Here is a 10,907-nt window from a genome sequence, read left to right on the forward strand (position 1 = left end):
GAGCCATTTCATTTCTGTGTTCCTTTAGCAGAAAAATAGTATTTGGTTTTCCCATAGGTCCCTGGCCTATCTAGTCTCAGGGTTTTGGCCACACAAGCAGTGCCAAGTATGGGTTCCATTTCATGGAGTGGGCCTTAACCCAAATCAGATATTGGTTGGTTACTCCCACGCGCCTTATACCACTATTGCACTGGTGTATCATTACAGGCAGGTCACCTTCATAAATCAAAGGGTTTGTAGCTGGGTTGGTGCTTCCTTTCTCCTTTGGTGGTGTGCTGATTATCTTCCAATACCACTAACACTACTAGTTCTTAGAGGTGAAGGCTCAAGTAGTAGGTGCCAGCTCAATTCCTCTGTGTTCACTGAATTCTGTGGGTGTTGTCTTCAACAACAGGGCCTTACTGTCGGTTTGTAGAGAGCCACCAATAGCCTTACAATAGCCTGGGTTGTTTGGGGGTTCCCGTGGGACCCCTTTGCTCAAGAACTCAATTAGATGTAACCCATTCCCAGTATTAGAAAGCTTTATTTGGTGACAAGAGATGTCCAGTTGAGGCTCTGTCTCCATGTTATTTGGTGGTTTCGTTTTGATTGCCTTCACATATGTATATGCTTTCGGAAGCTTCTACTGTACTAGGTTTCTAAATGACCCTTAGGTTTAGCTGTCCCTCTGCATGGTCTCTCCTCTGCCCCTCTTCCCTTCCCCTCCCTGTTTCATTCTCACACTCCAGCACTTTCATGTGCACACGCACGTGTGCATGCACACACATGTCCATCCATAACTGTTTATTCTATTTCCCCTTCCTAGGGAGATCCATTCCCCTCCCTCCCCCACCCACCCCCAGTTCCTTACTCTCTACATAACCTCTGTGGTTATACAGTTATATGATTATAGATAGCTTGCTTATCAATGACTTGATTATCAGTAATAGCTAACATTCTCATATAAGCAAATACATACCATACTTGTCTTTCTGAGTCTGAATTACCTCATCCAGATGATTTTTTTCTAGTTTCATCCATTCACCTGCTGATTACATGATATCGTTTTTTAAACATCTAAGTAAATTGTGTAAATGTACCACATTTTCTTTACCCCCTGGCAGACATCTAGGTTGTTTTCAATGTCTGTCTATCATGAGTAGAACAGTGATGAGCATAGCTGAGCAATGGTCTCTGTAGTAGGATGCTTTTTGGATATATGCCCAAGAGTAGGTTAGCTGGATTTTGAGGTAGATCGATTCCCATCTTTCTGAGGAACCAGTGCACTGATTTCCCAATTATCCAAGTTTCTGTTTGGTTGGTTGGTTGGTTGTTGTCGTTGTGTTAATCTATCGATTATGTGTGTGTGAGTATGTGGAGGCCAGAGGACAACTTGCCAGAGTCAGTTCTCTCTTTGTATAATGTGGGTTCTGGAGATCAACTCAAGTCATCAGACTTGGCAGCAAGCCCTTTTACCCACCTAGTCATCTCACCATCCCTCATTTTTTTTAAACTGTAAATCATAGTGACATACACCACATACAACTCAATACGAACAAATACAAAATAAAAATTGACAAAAGGACCCCTGACTCAGCACACATGCTCTGCTCTCGTAGCACGTTCAATTCCATTGCACCTGTTCTGTCAAGTAGTCCTGGTCTAAATTTACAGTCCCAACCTCTAAACTCATCTCCAACATGAAACAAAAGGGGAAGTGGCCTGGGAAGGCGGTGCAGTCCCCTCCTCCACATTGGCGTGCCCTTTCCTGGAGGGGCTGGAGCGACTCTTAAGACCAGGAAATGAAGGAAACAGGAAACACTATCCACAAGAGTAGGGTAGGGGACCTTTTGAGAGTTCTAAGACTCAGGGGGTTGTAGAGACAGTAACCAATGCTGGTCAGCCATGCCACCTGCAAGTTGTGCAGACCGCTCCAGACTTGCGGCTCTTGAGTCATGACAATGCTAGGGCAGCCTCTTTGGTGACACAGTTCTCTTTGAGTCAGACACTTCAAGGACCTCACTGGTTCACTAAGGTCTACTTGGGTGAAATTGTCTCTTTTATCTGTCATTGGTGCCCAGCCTAGAGGGAAAAGATGTCTCCATCTTCCCAGGAAAAGGCACACTAAACAACTGGCAGCTGAACAGAGACCAAGAAAACCAGAGATGAGTAGGGGAGGGCCAGCCGTACGGCTCCTGAGCTGGGTTCCAGGACACACAGTTGAGGCTGATCCACATGAGTATGGAGCATCTGGGAATGGGCAATAGCAGTAGGGCTGCCTTTCCCCGTGTGCCGGAGATGGCATGCCTCCTTGCCATGCTCTTTGCAATAAGTGATTAGACATGCAACCAAGTCTAAACCATCTGAGAGTACAGTGTCATTGGCCATCTACTTCTACTGGGTCTGAGGTGCCATGATGAATGATATCACCATGTCACTATGAGATGCCCCCAAATTACTGCTGAGCTGCTTTGCTCTCTCTGAAAGTAGCACTCACAGGATGGGGTAATCAGGCCATGGTGTCGGTTGTGTGGCCTTTCTTGTGGTCAATCTGAATTGAGCTATCGTCCCAGAAGGAACCTGCCCACCTAAGGGAAAAATGACAAAGCAAAAATGACACTGGGTGTTGTCTGCTGCACTAGCCTCTGATTTGGCAGAACATCTTTTTTAGAGGAGGCTTGTGCGAGATGGGATGGAAGTGTTGGCTTGCTGTTTCTTACAGTTGGCAAGATCCAAGGAAATGAGACTACAAATGAGATCTGTGCTAAATAGTCCTTCCTGGATCCTAAGAATTGTGTTAGTTTACAGGCAATTCCACTAGACTCCTCCCAGGGACATAGCAACAACTTACAACATGATCTGTCACTGTTACCTGCCATTGCCAGGTGTGAGGTATAAAAGGACTACTGTCACCCATCTCTCTCTCTCTCTCTCTCTCTCTTTCTCTCTCTCTCTCTCTCTCTCTCTCTCTCTCTCTCTCTCTCTCTCTCTCTCTCTCTCTCTCTCTCTCTCTCTCTCTCTCTCTCTCTCTCTCTCCTCTCTCCTCTCTCTCTATTCCTACATGCTCCCAGCTGGTCTCTTTCCTCCCTTTTGTCCTTCTTTCTGTCCTTTTCTGTTCCCATTTCTCTGCCCTCATGGCTCTGCTCTGGTCTGTCTGTCTGCCTCCCCCTTCTCTCCCTCCCCTTCCCCCAAATATCTTTAATACCAGGTCTATCACGTGGAAAATAAATGTCCTTTATACCATGTCTGTCACATGGTGTGATTTCTCAGAGAGGCACCTTGGCATGGGCCCACCAGGCACCCCCATGCACAGGCACCAATGCTATATTTCATAACAACTTGAAATTCATGGGAAGACCTGGACAGTGAAGAAGCAAGAAAGAGGATAAAAGTGGCAGAAGGTGCCCCTCAAAGCCAACCTTTTAGCCAAAGAAAGGAATCTATGATTTGGCATGCAGATGGGGGGTAGGCAGGCCTTAATAATGGTCCAATACAAGACAGTGTGAGGATCACAGGACACTCCATATCTAAACAAGTTGAATGGGGAAAGACTTGAAGAAGCAAAGAGTAGCCTCTGACAACCTAAGGGTGAAGTTCTGGAAGGTGAGGGTGGACTAGATCGGGCTGAGTATTTTGAAAGCAGAGGAACTAATGTAATTTCCCATCTTTCCTTGAAACAAAGCTGCACAGCCTGAGGCAATAGGAGGGACTGTTAGCCCTGCTCCATACCCTCCTCCATGGACTGGCTCATAGGAGCCTTTAAGGACACTTGATGGTCCTTTGTTCAGATATCTAGGAATAGCAGAACTGAAAGACCAAAGAACAATGGCAATTTTCACTGAAGAAACTGAAAGTATGAGGGGCAGAGTGTGATGCTCAATTCACAGGACCTGCCAAAGCTGTGGTCTGTGTTTGCGGGAGAGTTAAGAAAGAGGTTGGTTGATTTCGTAGGGCCCACGGAACTGATATGGGGTTTCACTGGCTTCGCTGAGCCTGTGTTGAGATGAGATCTTTCTGAGATAGAGGTTTATGGTGAATAAGCTCTGACCAACCTGTAAGGTGCTAAAGTAATCAAGAAGGGACAGAGAAGGACAAAGCAGACATCTGGGCAGCTCGAGGGCAAATGTGACAAACTGGAGTTCCTAAGGGGGAAAATTAACCGAAAACCTAATATTACGATGGTTTCTGGAAAGCTCTGAGCCTCAGGAACAACTTCCAGGTAAAAGTTTAAGCTTAACCTAGGGGTGGGCAGAATGTTGTGAACATTTCTCTCCAGAGTAGATAGATATACAAGGACCCAGGGCAGGATAAGGAAGATAAGTGGGGAGGGATGACTCACAGGGATGTCTGTAGATTGTCAAGAACTATCTGGAGAAGTGTGCCCTCCATCAATGCTGCAGTACCAAGCATTGCTCTTTGATGAAACAGTTGATGCAAGAAACGAGACCATTTTGTACTGTGTTGACCCTTACTACATTTTTGTATCCCCTTAACTTCTCATGACCATTCTAAGTGGCAGGCACCTACAATGGATGATGATGAGCCTCAGATCCTACCCACCCTTTCTAAAAAGGCTCCTTCGTGTAATGTTAACACTCTTTGTATACTGTTTATTTCTTTTCCATGTGACAGACCTTTAATACTCTTTGTATAATGTTAACACACTTTGTATAATGTTAATGAGTGTCCTGCAGATTTGTAAAAACATCTGGAAGAACGGCAAAGCTAGTGATTATGGAATTTAAGTAAAAGTACCCTGTGTAAGCAGGAAGGGTATTGCCTAGCAGCCATATGGTTGTCTATTGAAAGTCCCAGTGCCAATGGTATGCTCCTTACCAGGAGCTGTTGGCCAAAAAGACCCTTGGGTCTCCCACAGTATACAAGCTATTGCCACTACTGTTGGTTGCATGGTAGAACTAAATGGTGAGATCCCATCACCAAAGATACTGCACGTTTTGGCCAGAAGATGTATAGAAATTGGGCTAGGTCTGAAGTAGGTCTCCCTTCCTGCTGGCTAGCATTGACAGAGTCATAAGACACTGTGTGGACTTCTGGGGAAGAACTGTCACCAAAAACTACGGGCACTGCATGCTAGAGTACCAAGATGTGCCTACTGGTGGGAAGGTGGCACAGTTGTCACTGCTGGGTTTTTGATTATATTTAAGGCCCACTCCATAGATGGGAACTCATATCTGGTACTATAAGCCAGGGCAAAATCCCAGGGTTTAGAGAAGTCATCAGTCTCAGTGGGGAGGTCACTGCTATCATCTATTATGTAGATGTTCAGTTCCAGTCTGATTTCTTGTCAAACTGCCTTCTAAATGTCATGTGTCCACCCATAGATGCCTGCTATTGGCCTTGGTTGGTTATGGAACATAAATCAATAATAACTTTTTTTTTGTAATGGAAAGTCTCTTAATGGATTCATAACTGATTGAGCTCTTAAGAACAAAGGACTCTTACCATAGCACAGATTCGGCCACAAAAAAAACCCAGAGTAGATATGGCATCAAGGTAATATATACACAACAGTGCCATGGACAGGGCAGCTTAACAGAAGAAATCTTATCTTTCACAGTTCTGGAAACTGGGACCCCAAAAACAAGGTCCCAGCACAGTTGTTTTCTTCTGGGGGTGGCAAGATGACTCTGTGGGTAAAATCACCAGCCTGATGACCTGGTATCAATGTCTAGACCCCATAGTGGAGAAGAGAGCTGACTTCTGAGAGTTGGAAGTCAGAAAGGCAGGTAGGAAGCTGGACATCTCTGACCTCCACACGTGTACCTTGGTATGTGTGTGCCTGCACTCACACAGCCAACATTATACACACAATAATAATAGCATTTTTAATTAATTTATTTTTAAAGAGATTTTTCTCCCCTAAGATCTCTGTGCTTGGTTTGTAGAAGGCTATCATCTGGTATCTTCGCCTGGTCTTCCCTCTGTGTACACACACATCTGTGTTCTGCTGTCTTCTTCCTATTGGGACACCAGTTGTATTGTATCAGTGCTCACCCCAAAGACCTCATTATGATTTCATTACCTCTTTAAACACTTTATCTCCCAAACTGCCACATTATGAGATAATGAGAAAACTTCAACACACAAATTGGAGGTGGATGAAGACAATTCAACCACAGCAGTAATGACATCTTTGTTTTGGAGCTGGTCCTGAGTGAATATACAAAGAATCTTTGAAGAAGAAAGTAGCAGTAGAGTCAGAGAGGCAAGGAGGAGGTGTTGCCATGGGAACCACAGCTTGTCCCTATATCTTGTAGCTCTCCAGTGTATTTGCGGGACCCACAGCACTGACAGCTCAGTCTGGGATTCTTCTGCCCTGAGACTTAGCCCCAAAGAGCTGGTAAGGCAGATCAGGCCTAAGGGGGCCTCTGCAGAAAAAACGGGGGACAGCCTGCTGTGGCCTGGAACTCTGCATTCAATGCCTTCAGTTGGATGGCCTCAAAAGCACAAAGATGCATCTCCCAATGTTATGGGTTTGTTTTATTTTGTTCTTTCTTTAAGGCAGGATCTCACACATCCCAGGCATGATGGTAACTAGCTATGTACCTAAAGATGACCTTGAACTTCTGTTTACAGGATTTGGGCTGCAGAATTTGGAATCACATAGGAGATTCCTCTCTGCCGTGTCAGGGAGGGTCTTTGCAAAGAATGTAACTAAGGGAAATTGAAGTGGAGGGGAGAGGATGGGGGTAGGGGGGAGAGGGCAGGTTGGGAGCAGACTGAGGGGAGAAGGGGGGCCCTGCAGTGGTATGTAAAATAAAGAGGGAACCAAAGAGAAGGGAAGGCAGGCAAGCAGGCATACAGACAGAGTGTCCAGGATGGTGTACTGCCTGGTTTTGTGTGTCAACTTGACACAAGCTAGAGTTCTCATAGAGAAAGGAGCCTCCTCTGAGGAAATGCCTCCATGAGGCTGTAGGACATTTTCTCAGTTAGTGATCAAGGGGGTGGGGGGCAGTCCATTGTGGGTGGTGCCAACCCTGGGCTGGTAGTCTTCGGTTCTATAAGAAAGCAGACTGAGCAAGCTAGGGGATGCAACCCAGTAAATAACATCCCTCCATGGCCTCTGCATCAGCCTCTGCCTCCAAGTTCCTGCCCTGTGTGAGTTCCAGTCCTGACTTCCTTTGATGATGAACAGCAGTGTGGAAGTGTAAGCTAAATGAACCCTTTTGGCCCCAACTTGATTCTTGGTCATGGTGTTTCGTGCAGGAATACAAACCCTGACTAAGACAGATGGGGAGATAGCTTAGCAAATGTTTGTGGAGGAAGCCCAGTAACCTGAGTTTAGCCCCTGGAATTCATGGGAGGAAAAGAAAACCAACCCCTGAAAGGTATCTTCCTACATTCACGCATGCACACACGTGGGCACACACACTTGAAAGAAAGAAAAGAAAGAAGAAAGAATTCTTATCAGGCTTTTAGAGCCATGAAAGCTTATCTGAGGTGGGGCTTGTTTTAAGCAGGCTGGCAATGGAACGTGCAGTGTGGCTGAGGACCGCCTTGAAGTCCTGATCCACCTCCACCTTCCAAGTCAGGTTTTCACTACTGTTTCCAAACCTTTCCCACATAGCTTTAAAACAATAGTAATTGGGACAGTGAACATAGTTCAACTGAAAAGTACTTGCCTGGCACGCACGAAGCCCTAGTTCAACCCAAGCACCATATAAAACAGGCTTGTTAGCACATGCCTGTTGTTATGAAATATAATGCAGCGAGGGGTCCCACGGTGGGCCCATGCCAAGGTATGCCCCTGAGAAATTACACCATGCAACAGACCTGGTGTAAAGGGGGGTTACTGGAGGAAGGAGGGAGGAAGGAAGACCTGAGGAAGGGGTAGAGGGAGGCAAGTGGGCATGTAGACCACCCAGACATTGCAGACAAATGGGAACAGTCATGAGGGCAGAGAAAAGGGAGGGCAGAGAGAGAGATGGGGGATGCTGAGAACAAATAGAGAGCTGTGATGGGGGTGGGGCCCTTTTATCCAACCACGTGCACCTGGCAGGTGGCAGATGATGACGTAAGCAATAACTAGGTCCCTTGGGGGCAGGCCAGCAGAATTGCTTGAACAACACCTGTAATCTCAGTATTTAAAAGGGAAGGTCAGAAATTCAAGGTCATTCTTGGCTACATGGTGAGTCCCAAGTTGGCCTGGAGTATATGACATGAGTCACTGTGTGTGTGTGTGTGTGTGTGTGTGTGTGTGTGTGTGTGTGTGAGAGAGAGAGAGAGAGAGAGAGAGAGAGAGAGAGAGAGAGAATATCAAAGAGTATTAGCTCTTACATATATAAGCTTATGAACTAAAATGAGAACATTTCTGTGCTCTGGTTCCTGATATAGACACTAGTACCTGAGAGCCTGTTTGAGAAAGGCCAACAGAGAAGGAGAAGGGAATGGGAGCAGAGAAGCAGCTAGCAAAGCTCTCTCATCTCCCCAGTTGGCCTTGAGGTTTCCTGTCCCCAGCAGCAGACACTGATCTTATCACAGGTACATACTTTCCTTCACAAATGCGTTCCTGCCTTAAAAGTCATTAAAGAGGATGAACAGCTCACAGCAAAGGGCTGGCCATGCCCTGCTCATCATCCCCTGAGCCTCCAGCTCACCCTATTCCAGGCAGGAACCCGATCAGTATTCTTTAAAAACTGCCACTGGTCAACATACATAGATGCAAAAGAAATCCAGCGCTGCTCAAAAGTGGAAGTAAATGGGGACAGTCTCCTGCAACAGGGCTCCCTCTGGGGAGAGAGGGAAGCCTTGGTCTGGAGCTCAGTTTGGCCAGGTTGAGGGGAGGGCCCCGGCCCAGAGCTTGCATCATCCCCAGCTCTCTCAGAAACCAGCTCCAGGCCTTCCAAGAAGCCAGGGGAACTGTCACCAGGCGGTCTCTTTCCTGTCATGATTTATTCAATTAAGCTGTGTCTGAAAATATCCTCGGCAGGTGGCTTATTTTTTGCAGGGCCAGGATGTGGGAGGGCACAGGGTGTAGCCTCCTAATAGATCCCTGAGGCCTAGTTCACAGATAGAGGCACTGAGGCTGGGAAAGCGGCAGACCTCATCAGGCTTCTGCAAGGCCAAGAGTTTCTGGAGGAAAAAGGAGGAAGGCTGGGCTATATCTAGAGACAGAAAACAGCCAAGAGGATGGAGAGACCACACTGCCCCAAGCCCCAGGAACTCGAACCTATTTCTGCTAGCCTAGCTCTCTGAAGGAGAGGCAGGTTCAGCCTGAGGAGAACCAGGCCCAAGCTGAAAGAAACCAGCCCCAAGGGAAAGAAATGGAGTCATACAAGCCAAGGCTCTTGAATCCCTCCCAACCTCAAACCCCGACTCTCACCCCACCCCGGCATGCGCAAGAGCCCAAAAGCAAAGCCTGAACTCTCTGGGCCTTCATGTCCTCAACTCAACATAGACTTAGTAATGTTCCTGCTGCACAAATTGACCTGACCCATCTGCAGTGGCGTTAGAGGCAGGGACTTGGGTGAACATTTTTAGACTCTGGGAGGCTGTGTTTCCTCCTCTGTGAAATGGGCGTGTGAGGAAGGGCTGCTGAAGGGATCAGTGGGATGCTATGTAAAACCCCAGAGTCTGCCTGGACTCCAGCAGCTGAGGAGCTCACTCTTACCTCATCCACGCCCCCTCCCCCTGTTTTCCGGCCATTACCCTTTAAATGTAAAAACGATGCACTTGTGAGAAAGCCATATGTCATAGATAATTAGACTCTTTAGCCTGCTTCTTTCTACTCAAGAGGCCACTGCCTTAAATGGCAAGATGAAAAAGCTTTGGAGACAAAGCTTTCCAAACGCCAGAAGCATCTATCAGGGACTGCACTGAGCCTACCAGTGGCTCCACAGGGAGAGGCAGATGGGAATGGCAGAGGCATGATGTAAGGAGGAACACAGCAAAATGGCAGGTGCTCCAAGGTCCCACCCAGAGGTCTCCTGATGTTATCTGAACGTAAAAATCCTTATTTTAAAATAAGTTTGATTTACACAAACCAGCAGGCGAGGTCCCTGTCACATAATGTTTCATGAAGGTTCATGGGAGCTCTTTCCTCAGCTCACTAACCACCCCGCCCCTCCAGTTTTTGCCCTTCTCTTTCTTAAATAAGCTGTGTGTGTATCAAGCATCCCTGGGCTACAAGAGTCTAGAGCATTGTATCCTTTCCGCGCAGACCCTTGGCACTCCTAAGCATGCTTGCTCAGACACTCTGGGCTTTCTGGCTTTCTAGCCTCTGTATCTAGCTTAAGAGACACCTTCTCCATCTCCTCCCCTCCTAGCACCTGCCAGATCTCCAGCTTGACTGTCTTGTTTTTTCCCTCAAACTTTAACAAAATTATAAAATAACAAAAATGTAGTCTTCATTCTATAGAATGGCTTTAGGTTCGTGGCAAAGCTGAGCAGAAAGCAGCTCCCATAAGGCCCCCTATCCCTGCTACCAAAATCCCTCCTCCACAGCATTCCCAATCCAGACACACATTTTGAGGTAAGTGAGATGGCTTAGTGGATAAGAGTTCCCTTGCCACCAAGACTGAGGACCCTAGTTTAGGTCCCAGAACCCATATGGTAGAAAGAAAGACCCAGCTCCTACAAGCTATCCACTGACCTCCCTAGGCACGCCCCCATATATATACAGAGAAAAATCAATGTAGACTATTTAATTTTAAAAGACATCCATTTCTTATACCTGGTGACCCTTCAATGACACATCATTATCACCCAAAGACCATAGTTTACATACATTAGGGTTTGCTGAAAGCATTAATCTTGGTATAGGGTTTCATATACGGACAGTTAATCTCCCTGTCCGGACAGTCCTGAGTGTCCCCACCTCTTACCCCTCAACTCTGGGACCACTGATCCTTTTGCTGTCTTCATTGTGTCTTCCGGTTGGAGTAGCCTTTTTGTTCATCTGGCTTTTT

The 10,907-nt window shown here is 46.6% G+C and overlaps 1 long non-coding RNA gene across 1 annotated transcript in view; it reads right to left on the reverse strand.

Annotated features, from left to right (window-relative positions):
- Window positions 1-5,814: 5,814 nt before the first annotated feature.
- LOC116073191 overlaps window positions 5,815-10,907 on the reverse strand; it is a 55,540-nt gene continuing 50,447 nt past the window's right edge. The window contains exon 4 of the long non-coding RNA XR_004111711.1: window positions 5,815-5,958. This is a non-coding gene — a long non-coding RNA (uncharacterized LOC116073191). The remainder of the gene's footprint in view (window positions 5,959-10,907) is intronic.

This window comes from Mastomys coucha, unplaced genomic scaffold (genome assembly GCF_008632895.1).
Source record: "Mastomys coucha isolate ucsf_1 unplaced genomic scaffold, UCSF_Mcou_1 pScaffold23, whole genome shotgun sequence".
Classification (NCBI taxonomy): Eukaryota; Metazoa; Chordata; class Mammalia; order Rodentia; family Muridae; genus Mastomys; species Mastomys coucha.